This window comes from Zingiber officinale, chromosome 10B (assembly GCF_018446385.1).
Source record: "Zingiber officinale cultivar Zhangliang chromosome 10B, Zo_v1.1, whole genome shotgun sequence".
Classification (NCBI taxonomy): domain Eukaryota; kingdom Viridiplantae; phylum Streptophyta; class Magnoliopsida; order Zingiberales; family Zingiberaceae; genus Zingiber; species Zingiber officinale.
In genome coordinates, this window is record NC_056005.1 from 26,915,290 (window position 1) to 26,933,526 (window position 18,237).

At 40.7% G+C, this 18,237-nt stretch overlaps 1 pseudogene; it reads right to left on the minus strand.

The window, feature by feature from the left end:
- Positions 1 to 241: 241 nt before the first annotated feature.
- LOC122029036 lies at positions 242 to 17,487 on the minus strand (annotated as a pseudogene).
- Between the last annotated feature and the right edge of the window lie 750 nt (positions 17,488 to 18,237).

Consider the following 18,237-nt stretch of genomic DNA (forward strand, 5'->3'; position numbering starts at 1 on the left):
CCTTGCAAGATATCATATGAGAACAAAAAAACAAATGTGCAGTAATGCAAGAGTCAAATCTGAATGGCTCAACTTCTAACCAAAATGAAGGGCTCTCACAGCTGCATGAGAAACCATGAAGCATCTACAAAACTTTTTTATATTTTCCTGCAGTCAGAACAATTCTAGGAGAGTTGTCACAAATCGGCAGAAAATGCAATTGCCCATGACGTATTCAGTCAGATGAAAGATTCACCTAAATCTATGACTTCGGCAATCCATCAATGGGCAGGTGATGCACCCGAATCTCGTCCGACCAACACTTACCTGATAGTCCAAAGAAGAGGGCAACATCACCATCTTTGCCCATATTGTTGCTAGAGTGCAGGGAGAGAATGTTTCTTTTAGGCATTAGATAGTGCATCACACCGAACAAACCCTTCTTCATCTCCCCGGCATACTGTGTGCCAATGATGACCATTTCTTTCCTATCAAGATTAAGATCAATGCTGGTGGAGGTAGTCATGTAGTGTGTGTATCGATTACATGGAAATTGTCTAGCATTGTAAATTGTGAAGTCCGGAGTACTGAAATCCTCCAGTTCTTCAGGCGTAGGACGGATGCACCTGCGATCCTTCCAATTATTTCATGCAAAAGAGAGTTTTTCTTCTTCTAGTTTACATGTTTTCCCTTGGCATTAAGGAGAGAAAGAGGAGCTAGTTAGCTCACTAACACTAATATATGCATATGTATGATCCAGCCTGCTACTAACACAACTATGATTCACTACTAGAGATCAACAAAACCAACGCAAAGATGACTTATCTGGATAACTGTTGAACTGTAGAATTGAAGAGAATCTTTAGCATTCTTATTAGTAGTATTTTTCACTTATATGTTGTGCATGAACAGGGAATGATAGGCCCTTGCAGAGACAATTTGAACTTTGATTCGATGCTCGGGATCCCAGTTGAGGAATTGGTCATTCACAAATACCTTGTATCATTCAGATGGCATATTAGGATCTATGAGGAATTACATCAAACACTTGATGTGCATGTGTACCTTATCCAAAGAGTTGAGGTAATCGACAACCCTCTCCCTGTTCACCAAGAAGGTGTGCTCATCCATCTCTATGTTCGGTGAGCCTTTGCATGAATAGTGCACATACATTTTGAGAAGGAACCATCAATGGAAGGATCATGAATTAGTTGTGTGGACTTACTTTCCCCACCAAAGCTCATTGGCAGTGGTTTCATCCTTGACGACGCGCTTGTCCCTCGGCGAACGGCCAGTCTTCGTGCCGGATAAGGTAGCCAAGGCTCCAGTCGATGTTATGAATGATCCATGTTCATGTTTTATGGCTTGCTCGTAGAGTTCTACAAGGAATTCGTGATTCTTTCAATGAGAATGAAATGTGATGATTTGAGTGATGAATAGGAGATGAGAGCAGATATCAGGCGGGGAGAGGTTGTAGAGGACATGGGTAAACTTGAGGGCACTGTCGCTAACGCTGATGGTCGGTGTCAAGTAGTGGTGGTGCTCGGCGGCGACCTTGGTCGCCTCCGCCTTCCTGGCCGGATCGCCCCTCACCACCTTCGGCCCTGTCTCCCTCGTCAGCGACGCCAATGAATCACTGCACACAGCACGATTTCATTACAAGAAACGCAGGAGAAAGATTGGATTCCACCTTCTTGTTCTCAAGAAGATGGAGATTAAATATTGACCTGATGGATTGGAGCTGGAGTTTCTGGCGCTCCTCCTCTGAGATGGTGGTGAAGGCAACGTTGCCCTGCTGCGCGCCGTCCTTGATGGGGGTGGTCAGCGCCGACCTCTTCTTCTGCAGGGAGTGCAGTTCATCGATGGTCTTCGCCTTCACCGCCGGTGCGCTGTCGTCGTGGCAAATCCCGTTCTCCGGTTTCTCCCTCCCGTGCGTCTGGATCTTCAGTAGCCCATTGGAGAACGCCGCCGCTCACCAGGAAACGAGAAGGAGCACAACGTCGTATGAGGAGAGGGAAAGATAAATGGCGGCTTAGGTTTGGGAACGCGAAAACACGGCGCTGAAAAGAAAACAGCGAAGGGGGGAAATGACCAAATTCAATTACAACGGTTTTTTCAAAACTGTTGTCGTAGCCGCTAAAAATATGGACAAAGACAACGGTTTATAAAACCGTTGTAAAAAGTGTTATCGTTTTAAAAAAAAGTCGCTCAATGACAACAGTTTTGCTAAAACCGTTGTCTTTTATATTTAATGGGGAGTTCAAAGACAAAGGTTTTGGCAAAAACCGTTGTCTTTGAGCAAATACGCAACGCTTTCTCTTAAAACCGTTGTCGTAGGGGTGTTGTCGTTTGCAGTTTTTGTTGTAGTGTGGATCTCAAGGGACGTGACTAGACTGGATGCATGAACGATGTTATGGAACATATGTAATGCTATATCTATGTCTAAGCGCTGACATAAAACATACAAGAAAAAGGAATGTGAAGGTCGCATCTTCGGGACATCCCGAGATGTGATAGGCAAAATACATGCTGTTAGGACTCTATACATAATATAGTCCTGAATCCTAAGGGAGAGTGACCTGAACTCAGTCAGGACCTCTGGTCTCTCCTCCCCAAAGAAATACATGTAGATGGTGTCTAATGTGATGTGGGAATAGGGGTCATCAAATGGCAAATCCCTAGACGGGTAACACAAAAAGGGACATGCAGATGATCTAAGCTCTAGACTAGTGCAAATCAAAGAAGGGGTAAACTGGATATCTTGTCCACCAACTCTGGTGGAGTAGGTCAAATCGTCAACCTTCTCGAGGTTGTTGAAGAACTGAGCACATAGGTCCTGATTTACTGCATGACTGCAATAAATCAGTTTACTAAGTTGATAGTGCTCTATCATCTGGACGATAGGCTGACAAAACTGAGCAAAAATGCCCTATTCAAGTACCAAGGTTTAATAGTGGTAAACTTATGTCTAGTGAACTCAATCCTATGCCGCTCTGAGAGGAACCTAGGATCGGTGGAAAGTATGCTAGTGGGAGAAGGATCAATGTTTCGGCGTTTCCTATTGTAATTCAAGCAATTCATATAGAAACGAAATAGACAAAAGTGATATATACGAACAATAGATAGGTTAATATTATACCTAGGAGGCATTCTGAGGTGTTAATGGAGGTAGAAGGTAGAAAATCGGGGTTGAAGGCGCCTTGGATCGTCGGTTTTGGGCGAGAAATCGAATTGCAGCGAACTCTCTGTTTGCATATTTTGGTATTGAAGGCGCCTTCAAGCTCTTTGAAGGAGCCTCCAATGTTGCATTCAGGGCGCCTTGGACTCGGTCCAAGGCGCCTCAGTGGTTTTTAGCAGGAATTTTCCCGCCAATCCTGGAGGGCGCCTCTGCCATAGCAAAAGCACCTTTGTTCGGCGCCTTTAGAGGGATTAGCAAAGTTTTTAATTTTATTTATTTATTTATAGAAAATTTTTTATTAATAAGTTTTTTTTAAAAAAAAAGATTTTGAAATAAGTTTTTAAAACAATTTTAAATAAGTTTTTAAAAGATTTTTAAATAATTTTTTAAAATATTTTTAAATAAGTTTTTAAAAGAATTTTTAAATAAGTTTTTTAAAAAAAATTAAATAAGTTTTAAAAGAATTTTTCAATAAGTTTTTTTAAAAGAATTTTTAAATAAGTTTTTAAAAGAATTTTTAAATAAGTTTTTAAAAGATTTTTAAATAAGTTTTTTAAAAAAAAATTTAAATAAGTTTTAAAAGAATTTTTAAATAATTTTTCTTAAAAGAATTTTTAAATAAGTTTTTAAAAGAATGTTTACATAAGTTTTTTTTAAAAGAATTTTTAAATAAGTTTTTAAAAGAATTTTTAAATAAGTTTTTTTTAAAGAATTTTAAATAAGTTTTTAAAAGAATTTTTAAATAAGTTTAATTTAATTTGATTTTAATTAATTTACTTTTAATTAATTTAATTATTTGATTTTAATTAGTTAATTTTTTTATTCTTAGTCATCTCACCCGATCTAAATTTTAAATTAGGGAATCTTATAATTTTGTTAGACGAATTAGGTTCGATTATAGGATTTGGTTTAACTTTGTGTTAGATTCAGGTTTAGCTTTAGGCTCAACAAACAGACATTCTTTGGATAAACTTCTGGGCTATGGTGAGTCACCTAGACATTGTTGGTGCAACCTTAGGTCAAGGTTGACCTAGTTGACCCGACTCGAGTTGACCTGACTCGAGTTGTATTTTGATGTTTGACAAGAACAGAAGAGTTGTATTTTGATGGGAGATTGTTGGTGCAACCTTAGGTCAAGGTTGACCTGGTTGATCTGACTCGAGTTGACCTGACTCAAGTTGTATCTTGATGTTTGACAAGAACAGAAACTTGGGAGGTTGTGGGTGCAACCCTTGGTCAAAGTTGACCTGGTTGACCCAAGGTGAGTTGACTTGGCACTGAAAAGTCCAAGCAGGGAGCTTGGCATGGGAAAAGTCCAAGCAGGGAGTTTGGCATGGTGAAAAGTCCAAGCAGGGAGCTTGGCATGGGAAAAGTCAAAGTATGGGAACTTGGCATGTGGAAGTCGGAGAGGGCTCGGTAGCTCGTTCTCTGGACCGGACGAAGTCGGAGAGGGCTCGGTAGCTCGTTCTCTGGACTAAGTCAGAGAGGGCTCGGTAGCTCGTTCTCTGGACCTGACGAAGTCGGAGAGGGCTCGGTAGCTCGTTCTCCGGACTAGGTCAGAGAGGGCTCGGTAGCTCGTTCTCTAGACCGGACGAAGTCGGAGAGAGCTCGGTAGTTTGTTCTCCGGACTAGGTCAGAGAGGGCTTGGTAGCTCGTTCTCTGGACCGGACGAAGTCGGAGAGGGCTCGGTAGCTCGTTCTCCGGACTAGGTCAGAGAGGGCTCGGTAGCTCGTTCTCTAGACCTGGCAGGCAGATTGGAAATCCTGGTGAGTGAAGCCAGGTGAAAACCCTAGTAAGTAAAGCTAGGTGAAAGTGAAAGTCCTAGTGAGTGAAGCCAGGCAGTTGGTGAAAGTCCTGGTGAGTGAAGCCAGGCAGTTGAAAAGTCCTGGTGAGTGAAGCCGGGCAAGGAAAAATCCAGATTGATCAAGGATGATCGGACATCTGGTGTTAAGAAGGTCAGTTAGGTCAAGGGAGTGACCGGATGCTAAGCATGATGTACCAACAGGTCAAGGTTGACCAGATGTTTATGTGGGAGACTTGGGACTTGGTATTGGGAAAAACCAAGCTCTGGATCGATCTGGGGACCGATCCAGTGATAGGGCTGATCGGTCTGGTGACCGATCAGTAACCAAACAGAATGGTTCTGTGGATTATCTGATCGGTCTGAAGACCGATCAGGAAGCAAACAGAAGAGAAGAAGGAGAAAGGCTGATCGGTCCAGGGACCGATCAGACTCCTCCTGGACCGATCAGCACATAGCCTGATCGGTCCAGGCTTAGCCTGATCGGTCCCCAAGACCGATTAGGGTCTTCCTGGACCGATCAGGATATGTCCTGATCGGTCCAGGTATATCCGTTGAGATTCAACGGCTATCTCCGTCTTCTTCGCTGTCTGCTTTGCAGGTGCAGTTGCAGGTTCAGGCCATATAAAAGAGATCGAGGGCTTCTACAGAAATTCTTCTTCTTCTAGTCCGAAGCTTCTGATTCTTCTTGTTCCTGCCTCTTCTTCTTGCTGCTGCAAGTTCTTCTGCGAGCTTTGCTGAGCTTTTCGTTCCTAAAGCTTTTTGTGAGCTTCCACTCGGCTGGGACCAACTGATCAGTTGCTGTTGCTGTTGTGGTTGGATCCAGTCGAAGAGAAGGCAAGCAAGCGAAGGTGTTTCATACATTTGTATTGTATTTTGCTTCTTGCTGCTTTCTACTCCTGTATTGCTTTTACAAAACATTGTGGCGAGGTTTCTCCACCCAGAAGGAGTGTTACATTAGCCGGTTCTCCGGGGTCTCATCCACCGACGGATTGATCGGATTCGTCCACCTTACGGACACGCCGAGGAGTAGGAGTTTCATCTTCGAACCTCGTTACATCGACGAGTTTGAGGTTTGCTATTCTCCGCTTTCGTTTCTATTCATTTTATTTTCGCTGCGCTAACTTGATTTGTAGAAAGAAATGAAGAATTTGGGGCGGCTATTCACACCCCCCCTCTCTAGCCGCGATCATCGGTCCTAACAGACATCATTAGAGTAACCATGCCTTCGAGGTTTTCCAAATAGTCCTATATACTGAACTTAGTACAAAATCTTGGTCTAACTAGTTAGGATCCCAAAGGGGTAGCTTCTGTCAGTTTCACTTTGTCAAATGCACCAAGTCGAAGCCATATCTTCCTAGACATGCATAGACTAAGTTTCCTTAACGTACTATCATCTAAAACTTCACCAATACCATAGGTCAAGTTAAACTATTGTCCCTTCTAATCCTAATTACCCTACCGGGTAGGTTATCTTTGGTTATCCTGTCGGGTAGATTATTTTTGGAGGTGTCAGTTATTCTGGAGCCTCCCCCTACATTATTGATTGTTTGTTTAAAATTTTTTGTTTATTTAATTTATAAATTAGATTTAAGTTTTAAATTTTTAGTTATATTCCTTTAATGGTTAATTATATTATTTTAACTTTTATTTATTAAGATGATTTTTTCTATTTGCTCCCCTTGGATCATAGCCTCGATATGGTCTATCAAGGTAATGTACTTGATCCTTGTGGACCCAATATTGACCAAGTCCAACTTGATTAACTAAGTTGGACTTAGGTACCCATGCTTGGACTATTTTACTATTCGGTATGTTCACTAAAGATAAATAAGATCAAAATTTCCTTTTTGCTTTAAATCCTAGTCCGGATCGATTGTAAACGGCTTTCTGTTTTCCAAGAATCAAGTCAAGATTCTTGGAACCCAGTGTAAACCGTTCCAATGCAATTTTCAAATCCTTGACTTGACTTTTCAAGCTGGAATTCTCTTCCTCGAATTTTTGGACTTGAGTTGAGGTTCCAATTTGAACTGGGTCAGTCAAGGATTCGGTATTAGTCACTTCTTTAAGGGATGTTACCTCCTTTAGAAGTGACTTGATCCGAACATTGGACTTAGATACTTTACGCATTAAATAATTAATTAAATTGTATAAACGACATTTACTTACAGAGGGGTTTGGCCTTTTGGAAACGGATACGGATCCGTGGCTTCTCTCGTACTCAGCTTCCGATTCGTCCTCGCTTCTAGATTCATTGGTGTAGTCCCAGGCCGTCAACACAAGAAAGCTTGCATGCTCGAGTTCTTCGTCGTTGGATTCCTCGGAAGAAGACTCGTCCCAAGTCGCCTTCAGGGCCTTCTTTCTTCTTGGTTTCTTCATATCCTTCTAGTTCGGGCAGTTCTCCTTGATGTGCCCCTTATGATTGCACCCGTAGCATGTCACCTCGAACTTTACCTTTGCTTGGGCCTCCTTGGATTGAATTGCCTTTTTGAGGTCCTTCTTGTTGAAGCCTTTTTTTTTCTTATAGAGCTTCTTCACCAGGTTGACGAGTTCGACAGTGAGTTCGTTGTCGTCGTTGTCTGAATCATGTTCTTCTTCTGACTCCGGTTGGTTCTATGCTTTGATTTTGACTCGCGTGTTTTTCCTGTACCTGCAATCAAAGCCAAACCTTTCTCGGCCAGACGTGAGTTACTCTGTTCATGAAGTTCAAACTCAGCAAACAATTCATCTAATTTAATAACAGAAAGGTCCTTAGAGACCTTGTAGGCATCTACCATGGATGCCCACATAGTATTCCTCGGAAAGGCGTTTAAGGAATACCTTATTACATCCCTGTTGTCTACCTTTTGCCCGATCGCATGTAGCCCGTTGAGTAGATCTTGTATCCAAGCATGGAGTTGGGTAGTCGTCTCACCTTCCTGTAATTTAATATTATATAACTTATTAAATATTAAGTCCCTTTTACTCATCTTTGTGTCGAATGTTCCTTCATGAATTTCGATCAGCTTCTCCCACAACTCCATGGAGCTGGAAAAAGGGCCGACGCGGTTGAGTTCCTCCTTTGTTAGTCCACACTGGAGGGTGCAAGTTGCTCTGGCATTTGCTTCCACCTTCTTGATTAATGCTGGATCCCAGTCTTCGCAGGGTATTGGTTTGTCGTCTCCGTCAGTCGATAGTTCAAACCCAGTCTTGACGATCATCCACATCTTGAACTGAATCTTCAGGAAATTCTCCATTCTGCCCTTCCAGTAACCGAAGTCTTCTCCGGTGAAGAGCGGGGGATGAACAGTGTTGTAACCTTCTTGTTGGGTCATTTAGAGAATATGCACAATAAAAAAAAAAGGATGTCTCAGGACTTGATCCTGGATTAGTAGTGTGGTATGGAAATAAGAATAAATTGAGTTCTCGGGTGGTGTTGCACCAACTTCGAGAAAAGAATACGATCACGAAAAGAACTAGATCAGAATGTAGCAATTATGCTAATTCTAATCGACTCCAAAAACTAAAAAGTACCACGAAAAGAATGCTTGATTAGTGGTTGCACCTAAATCAAAGCTACCCCACTCTGATACCAATTGTTGGATCGAGATCACGCTAGAGGGGGGATGAACAGCGCTCGTGGCTTTCACGCGTTTCAGATTCGAAAAACTTGACGAGTAAGCAGCGGAATAAAATAACAACCACACACAAAGACACCAAGGGTTTACTTTGTTTGGAGCCTAGGGTGACTCCTACTCCAAGGTCCGCGATCGTTGATCGCTTTTCGGTGGGAACAACTATAAAATCGATAAGAGTATAATAAGTGTTTACAATTAAATGTACTGAAACGAAAACTTATACCGACAACTAGAGATGAAGAAAACGAAGCTTCGAGTTGTCGGGTACTTGCAACAGCATTTCTGGGGCGTCTTGTTAGCAGTACACGAGAGAAGGTTGTTAGACCGTGATCGTTCGATAGAGGGGGGGTGAATATCGATTATGAAAATTCGTCGAGTAAACGCAGCGGAAAAGAAAGAATAAACCAAAGAGAACACAAGGATTTACTTGGTTCGGAGCCTTTGGCGACACCTACTCCAAGGCCCGCACACAAGGGTGCTTTCGATGGGCAAATACTAATAATTCGAAAAGGGTGTTTACAAATGCAGTACAGGAATTATATAGTAAAATAAAAATCGACAATAAACAGAAATGAGACCAAAAAAAAAACTTGTCGGAGATCGCAGCGTCGCAAGAGCACAGGAGAGCAGATCGTCAATTCAGAGTTGTTGTTTTGAGCTCCGCCTTTGACCCTCCTTATATAGGAGGCTCGGGGTGCCCAGGATCCCTTCCGAGCGCCCTGGTGTGACGTGGTAGTCCCAGCCAGCGAGCTCCACGTGTCGACATCGTGTCTTGGATAACATTTGCCTCCTGGCACCCGGATCCCTTTCGGGTGCCCGGACCACCATTCTCCAGAAAAAGTCCTTCTCCTACAAGACAAGGTTAGTCCGAGGCAAATATAATGAATTTCCTGCAAAACAAAGTGTTAGCACAGTTTATAAATTCAACATAAAGAGTATGACTTAGATTCCGTCTTTCCGAGACCGAAATCTAGTCACGATCTCGACTTAGATATCCGAAATGGATCTAAGCCGGATCTACGCCTAATGTTCCCTTCCTGGGAACGTGTCCTCACAGTCACTCCCCTCCAGTGACTTACCTTTACTTACCCGCTAGACGTTCGGTCAGCCCTTCAACCCGTCTAGACTTCTCGCCAGCTATTCGGTCAGCCCGTCGACCTAGCTGGACTTCGTGCCAAGCGTCCGGTCAGCCCGTCGACCTGCATAGACTTCGTGCCAAATGTCCGGTCAGCCCGTCGACCCAGTTGGACTTCGTGCCAAGCGTACGATCAGCCAGTCGACCCTTTTGGACTTCGTGCCAGACATCCGGTCAGCCCATCGACCTGTCTGGACTTCGCCTGCACACTCGGTCAGAGTGTTAGATAATGACAAACCTAACTTAACCTAATTTGTCATTCATCAAAATCTAAGTTAGACCATTAGTCCTAACCGCACCAACAATCTCCCCCTTTTTGATGGAATGACAACCTGGTTAAGTTAGTGAAAATATATGCAAAAACCAAGCATGATTTTTTAGGTTTAAGTTAATTTTTTTAATTTGACAATTTGTTGCTCTAACTTAACCACCTATCCCTCCCCCTTTGGCATTCATCAAATAAGGACATAAGTCAAGTAAGCAACAGAGTGCAGACAAAGTAAAAATTGTAAGAAATGATGTCAAGTCAACTTAGGGGAGTTTAAATTTCACCACATAGTAATTTAACTTTTGTAACATAACTAAGTTTAGAAAAATAACTAATTTAGCAACATAACTTAGTTTTTTTTGAGTAAAGAGAAGGTTTTTAAAAGCTAATTTTCAAAATAAGTTTTAACTTGGAATGTTTTACAAACATGAGTTTTCAAAATCAAAGTTTCAAGATCAAGGTGTAGATTTTTTTAAAATAAGTTTCAACTTTGAAACGCTTTTCAAACCTGAGTTTTCCAAACCAAAATTTCAAAATCAAGGTTTAAATTTTCAAAATAAGTTTCACTTTTGAAACAATGAGTTTTCAAAATTTCAAAATGAAGTTTGAGAAATCTACTTTTCAAAACTAACTAAGACTAAGTTTACAAAATATTCAATTTTTTTAAAAAACTTAGTTTATAAAGTCCAATTTAAAAGCTTAGTTTTATAAAAACTAGTTTTCACAAATATATATTTCAAATTAGATTTCCAGAGAATAGATTTTTTAAAAGGAATTTTAAGAGAAGATATTATTATTTTTAAAGCTAAGAAAATAATTTTGGTGCTAAGATGATTTAATCCTCCCCCTAAGCCTGACATTCAAAATAGTTGTCTAACCAATTAGGTACTTGCTAACTATCAGACGATAACAGCTTTCACTTGGTTAGTCAAGTTAAGTCCATTGTAATCAGTTAGTGTTTGACTAAACTGAATAACTTAACTTGATCAATGTCTGTTTTGTATTTAACGCCCAGACTTATGTCGATGCACTGATATAAGCATCTTAAGTCCAGGCAATCTGCCTATGCATCTCACCCCTTTCTATGTTTGTCAATCACAAGCAAGGTAAACCTAGGGTGTTGGTGAGGTGCTCAAGTACTAGTCCTAGGGGAGCATGATTTCTAAGGGATTGACCTAGTCTAAGGCTAAAAATCTTTTTGAAATTCTACAAGTAGGAAAGTTTTGAAAAATAAAACAATTTTAACCTAGGATTTAAAACAATTATTTTGCAAGCAGTTTAAATTTTAATGATCCTAATCTACTAAATAGAGCAGAATCAATCAAATCTGAAATGATAATCAGTATATCACGATGTACTACAAGAGCTGTAATCGAGTCATAACAGAACTATATAACAATCACAATTACTGAGATGATGAAGGAGGTGGTCCGGAACCCAAGGAACGAAGTAATGCCAATAGCTTAGTATGTCGGGTTCGGACATCCTCTCGTAGGTCTCGTCGCAGGTCCGAGATCTCCTGTCGCACATCTCGTCGTAGATCGGAGACCTCCTGTCGCACCTCTCGTCATAGGTCGGAGACCTCTCGCCGTATGTCTCGGTGAAACTCGGAGGACTCTTGCTAGAGGCTCGACATAGCTCTCTCTAGACTGGATACTCGATCGGCTAGAGTGCGAGGAGCGGGACGTGGTGCTCGAGCTGGTGGTGGGGCAGGAGCGGCCTCGTAAGGAAACAGTGCGAGAAAAAACTCATCCTGCTCTGCCTCCTCCGGCTGGGCATCTGGGTCGGGCTGGTGTTGTGCCCCCCTCTGCCAAGATATGATACCCTCATCATCTATATGGACACCAGCTAGGGAAAAGTTCCTAGCTCCTATAACGTCAAACTCGGTCATAAGGCGGATGTCACCTCTGGTGACATCAATGTCCAAAGAGGACATATATGCTGTCAGAATATGACAGTAAGGCATATGAACTCGTCCACTAGTCACGTATCCGGCAGAGTATATAATGGTGGAAAAGATATGTAGGCTGATGTCAACCTATGACACAGGGCATAGAGAAGAAAAGAGTGGAATGGGTGCATCACCGCGATGTCGCGAGTGCTCGTGGTAGAATGCAAAAGACTAAGACCCTATAAAGGGCGTAGTCCTGGACTCGAAGGGCAACTGACCTAAACTGGGTCACAGTGGGTACTCGCTCGCCCCCAAAAAAATACGAATAAATCGTATCAAGAGTAATATGCGAGTAGGGATCTCCAAATGGTAGATCCCTGGGAGGATAGCACTGAAAGAGAGAGGTAGATGGGCGTAACTCCAAAAAGTCCCAGATGGTAGTAGGGGATAGTGTGATATCAGTGCTAGCTGCTCTAGTAGTATAGGTAAGGTCGCCTACTTTTACTAGGTTGTTATAAAATTCAGCACACAAACCTATGTTTACTGGACTAGTACAGTCAACAAGGTTCCGCAAGTTATAGTGGTTTATAACCTCTATAACTGGAACGCATGAACGTAAAAAGAACGCTCTATCTACACATTTAGTCCTAATGGCCATATAAATGGTCGACTCAAACTTAATCCTAGCAGTGGAGGGCCCAACACTAGATTTAGAACGTTTCCTAAATTATGAAGCAAAAGTATACTAATTAAAAAGCAAACATGCAACAGCTTTCAAAAAAGATTTAAACAGAGAACAAGAATTTTACCGAGGAGCCATCGCAGAATATATTTGGAAATGACGACCCCGGTTGATTTGCACAGCGTATTAACCGCAGAACGAAGTAAAATTTAATTTTGCTCAGTCTCGTAATAAAGCTCGGAAGGAGCCTTGACGAAAGTGAGAAATTTGTGGTGCGAGAGGAGGGGGCGCCCCTGCCCCCTATATATAGAGGGCTCCGGGCGCCCGAACCTATTCCGAGCGCCCGGGGTCAAGTGGGGCGGGGCGCCTGGAGTCCCTTCCGAGCGCCCCGGGTCTGTATACCAGGGGCGCCCGCCCCTGGTTTTTGACGCCAGTTTTTTTTTTTAATTTTAATTTCAAAGTGAAAAAATAATTTTTAAGTTTTAAAAAAAGTTTATTTTTAAAATAAATTTTTAAGTTAAAAAAAATAAGTTTAATTTGTAAAGTAATTTTTATGTTAAAAAAATTAAGTTTAATTTTTAAAATAATTTTTAAGTTAAAAAAATTAAGTTTGACTTTTTAAAATAATTTTTAAGTTAAAAAAAATTAAGTTTAATTTTTAAAATAATTTTTAAGTTAAAAGTAAATTAAGTTTAATTTAAAGTAATTTTTTAAAAAAAATTAAGTTTAATGTTTAAATTAATTTTTAAATAAAAAAAATTTAAGTTTAATTTTTAAAATAATTTTTAAGTTAAAAAAAAATTTTAAGTTTCATTTTTTAAAATAATTTTTAAATTAAAAAAGAATAAGCTTAATTTTTAAAATAATTTTAAAAAATTAAGTTTAATTTTTAAAATAATTTTTAAGTTAAAAATAAATTAAGTTTAATTTTTAAGTTAAAAAAAATTAAGTTTAATTTTTTAAAATAATTTTTAAGTAAATAAAAATTAATTTTTATTTTTCAAAATAAATTTTTTAAAAAAATTAAGTTTAATTTTTAAAATAAATTTTTAAGTAAAAATTTAAGTTTAATTTAACATGTTAACTTAATTGATTTAATTAATTTAATTAATTTAATTTAATTTTAATTGATTAATTTAATTTAACTTAATTTAATTAATTAATTTAATTAATTTCATTTAGGTCCTTAGTCATCTTACCCGATCTATGTTTTCAATTAGGGAATCCTATAATTTTGTGAGATGAATTAGGTGTCACGCCCCCAAAGGAGACCGTACCGAAAAAATTTCGGCAGCATCTCCCCTGTACGGATGACAATCTGAGGCATACATACATACAATATACATCAGCCACATACAGCTGGAATATATCTACACAACCACGCAGTTATATAAGCAGCCCACTCGGCTGGAACAGAAATAAACACAACCACGCAGTTATATAAATATATGAATCAGCCCACACGGCTGTACTAAATCAACACAGCGGAAATCACAAATCAACTAACTGCGAGCCGGCTCGGCTTGACACAATAATATCAAACCAAATACAAGAGAATACAAATACATAAACAAGTACAAAAACCCAAAATACAAATAACGTAAGAAATACCGAAATCGTAAGGTCGTCCTCGAATGTGACGTGGAACTGGCGGACAGGATCTCCAGGCGACTCCATAAATCCTTTACCTGCTACCTGGTGAAATTACCAATATACGGGGTGGTGAGTATAAAGACTCAGCGGGTAATAGACTGATAGTGCATGAGTATAGTAAAACAAACTAGAGATACAAAGGTATACAGTCTCGTATGGAAATAGCAGATACTACGGTGATATCATAATAAGTGTCCATACCGAAACCATATCCTAGGCTAGTAGTAGAAGGTAAAGTGTAGCAAAGTCCTGCTACAGTACTCCTCATAACTACATGGTATCATGTGAGGTATATACATGTCAACAGTAAGCTAGTGTCTAAACACATATCACAGGTATAAATCTCAACCTATGTAAGCATAACAACATAAATAAACAACAACAGCATAAGCTAGTAACAGTAGCATAGATAAGCAACAACAGCATAAGTAAACAACAGTATCAGCAGGTATAATAATAATAACAGCGTATGCACGGATGGTCACTCCCGCCCACCCCTCAAGTCCATGACCCCAGTATGGACGAGAGGCCGGGACAATGACAAACTGTACACCACTCCAGCTACCACTACTCTCGAGTGGCCGAGGGGACAGTTGCATAGTAGCTGAATAGCTACGTCTGCGACGGGGGTCCCTGTTGCCCGCGACTCCAGCTATCACTACCCATGAGTGTGCGAGTGGGGGGCACGACAGGACAAGCGGCACGCTCCAGCTACCACTACCCATGAGTGGCCGAGCGTGTGGCCCAGGCCAACGACCGTCTCAACCACAAGGGAGCCAAAGTCGCCGGCAATGCATGCAATGACATGATGCGAACAATGCAACAGTCATCATATATATATAAACAGAAACAGGTATGCTACATGAAGCCAGCATGCTCAGCAAGGTGTGTAAATAAACAGGCAATCAAAGCAGGTAAGCATGGTATCATGTGTCCATATATCCAATACCTATTATCTAATGTCTGGTATCTGGTATCCAATACCTAGTACTATAGTATCTGCTAAATATCATCGATAACAACGAGAGACTGTATAGATACAGAAACGAGTAGCTCAAAGATTGAGTGGAAGTATCAAGCGCAAGTAAAATAAGAGTGGAGTCAAGATAGATATAGCAACTATCTGAACATAAAGCTCATGCACTAGGATCAAAATACTAAAGAGGTAAAGCAAGAAATACCCGCCTTTATCTGACGATCGTGATAATTAATCTCACGTCGAGACGCATATCTCGAATCCAAGTCCTGCGATCACATAATATATTTAGCTAAATATATATAGAACAACTAGCTAAAACCTAAAACCCAATCCTAATTCAATTAGATAACCCGTTTAATTTCACCTAATAATCCAATCTAACAAGATGATAAATTCATCTTTTATCCACCAATCAATCCAAGATCTACCACAGTCCACATATCACATAGAATAATCTAACCCATCATCACTAATTATGATGTCAATCTTATGATTTTATTACAATCATATACTCCTCTAAATCAACCATAAACCTTCACCTCAATAACAAATCATCCACATGATAATCACACACAAACTAAAAATCCACTCAAGCAATAAATCACAACTAAATAGAACTAAGACACTCTAACCATTTCACAACTAAAATCAAATATGGTTAATACACAAAATTACCTTCTCATCTTACCCGAATTGGAGACCTCTCTGTTAATTCACAACTGAAGAATTGCTCGCTACCAAGGATCGCGATCGGAGCAAGATGGAAGTGCTGATTTCCAAATCCAACACCCTACATAACAATCATCACAGTCATCTAACTCAATCCATCAACTATCCACACTACAACAAAAATGAAATCAAATCTCATCCAGTATCCACTGATTCCAAATTTGATATAAATCCAATTCAATTGTTAACTAACCTAATAAATCAATCTCCTAACTAGAAATTGAGAACCTGATTAAGCTCATACCAAATCCTTACCTTTACATCAGTGTCGGGACAGTGGCGACCCTTCTGGTGAACGAACTGTAGTGGATCACAGCATTGAAGAGGGTGTTGGCTCCCATAATAATCGACCATGTCACCCCTCCCAATAGCCTTGGCTGCAACATCATCGAACTGACCTTATCCCAAGGGTGGCAGCATCAAGCCGGAATCATCTTGTACAAGGACCACTATAACTCAATCAAGCTAGGGCTCAAGCTAGGGTGATGGCTATGTCGAGCACAGATCGGACCCAATCGGCGACTTCCAACAGATTTCCAGTATGCTCGGTTGGTTGTGAATCGACGGCTAGGGTTTGGTTGAAGAGGTGAAATCAGATGCGACAAAGTGACCCCATAGCTCCTCCTCCCATCGGCGAGCAAGGAGAAAGGGCAGCAGCGACTTCTCACTTCTAGTCGGAGGCAATGTTGGCAGATCTGGAAGAGAGGAGCACACCAACGGCAGTGAATCGGGGGAAGAGATCAGCGAGTCAGCTTGATAGAGACCAAGAAGAGGCGACGGAGCAGGAGGCACGGGAAAGAGGGGAACCGTGTGCGACGGCGAGAGAGTCCCCGGCAAGGATCCCCGCGCCAACGCTCAGCAACATGGTCCCAGGTGTGGCAGCCAGTGAGAGAAGGGCGACGTCGACGGCGTTGGGCTGAGACGAGACGAAGAGGAATTGGGGAGAGGAGATGAATCGGGCGGTGTTCGGCGCATATGAGGGAGAGGAGGAAAGGTTCGGGCGGATGAAGGCTAGGGCACAGTAACCATAATTTTTATATACTTAGGTTTACTTAATTAAATCCTAAGTACATTTCTCAATCAACTCCCATATTTGGATATTCCAAAGAGGCTTTCTCTAAACCCAATACTTGATCCCCTTAAAATATGTCACACGAGCTCTGATTAAATCCCAGAAAATTCCTAAAAATTCCTGAAAAATCCAATAAGATTATTTGTCCAATAACCTTATTATTTAAATATTATTTGGGTACCGTATTTTACATTCTCCCCCACTAATAAAAATTTGGTCCCCAAATTTACTGCTCACCTCAGGGATCCACATCTAAGTGTAACAATCCTACAACATTCTCATATACAGCTCCATCCAAGTATCAAGAACAAATCTCCCTTCGTAAGAGATGACTCTATGGGTTATGAGCTCACTCTGCTTCCGCTACGCCCACACTTCTACCTAGCCAACTGCGGGACAAATCAACTACCTCGGAAATCCGCTATCATCATATCAGCGAACATCTGTATAGGGCACTCAAACTATCCATCTGTCCAAAGGTGGAAAGCTATATCACAATAAAGCTCAATACTCGTAGCCTACTGTAAACACTACTGGAACCATGATATGATTCACAAATCTCCATCTGGTACAATACTCTGAGCTATACCCTAAAGTCTGGTGATCTCTCTACGGTATAACACAGCTAATCGATCTTACAAATCCATCCTACAAATCGATAGCTAGGGAGCAAATTCGCCAACCCAACAATGATTACCCCAAAGCATCATATCCTCTCCATGTCCTGTGTAATCTCACAACAAAATCCATCATAACATGCGCTCAACTCCATTCCAGTATCCGAATCTACTGAAATAATCTTACTAACCTCCGAGGTTCAGCCTCCACTTGCTGACATACTAGACATCAAGCTACAAAATCCGCGATGTCTTTTTCATGTCATTCAACCAATAGAAACGCTCTAAGTCCCTATACATCGGGTGTCACCCGGATGTATCACAAATCCATACCGAGGTGTTTTCCTATAACAACTCCTCCCGGATAAGAAGTGACTCAGGATCACCCCTAACCTCCTACGAAAATCAAAGAATCTTATTCCCATCATACGATAATTCGATAAACTAACATGAGACTGCTCTGGTCATGCTACATCGAAACTGCACCAACCTCCAGGTACAATACATCTGTGTAGAGTACAAGTCCGTCTACACCAGAAAGTAACACTAAGACAAGTGTAGCTATCAGCTTCTCGATTCAACTCCTGAAACTGATCTCATAAGCATCTATCCAGAAAAATTCCATACTCATCTTAA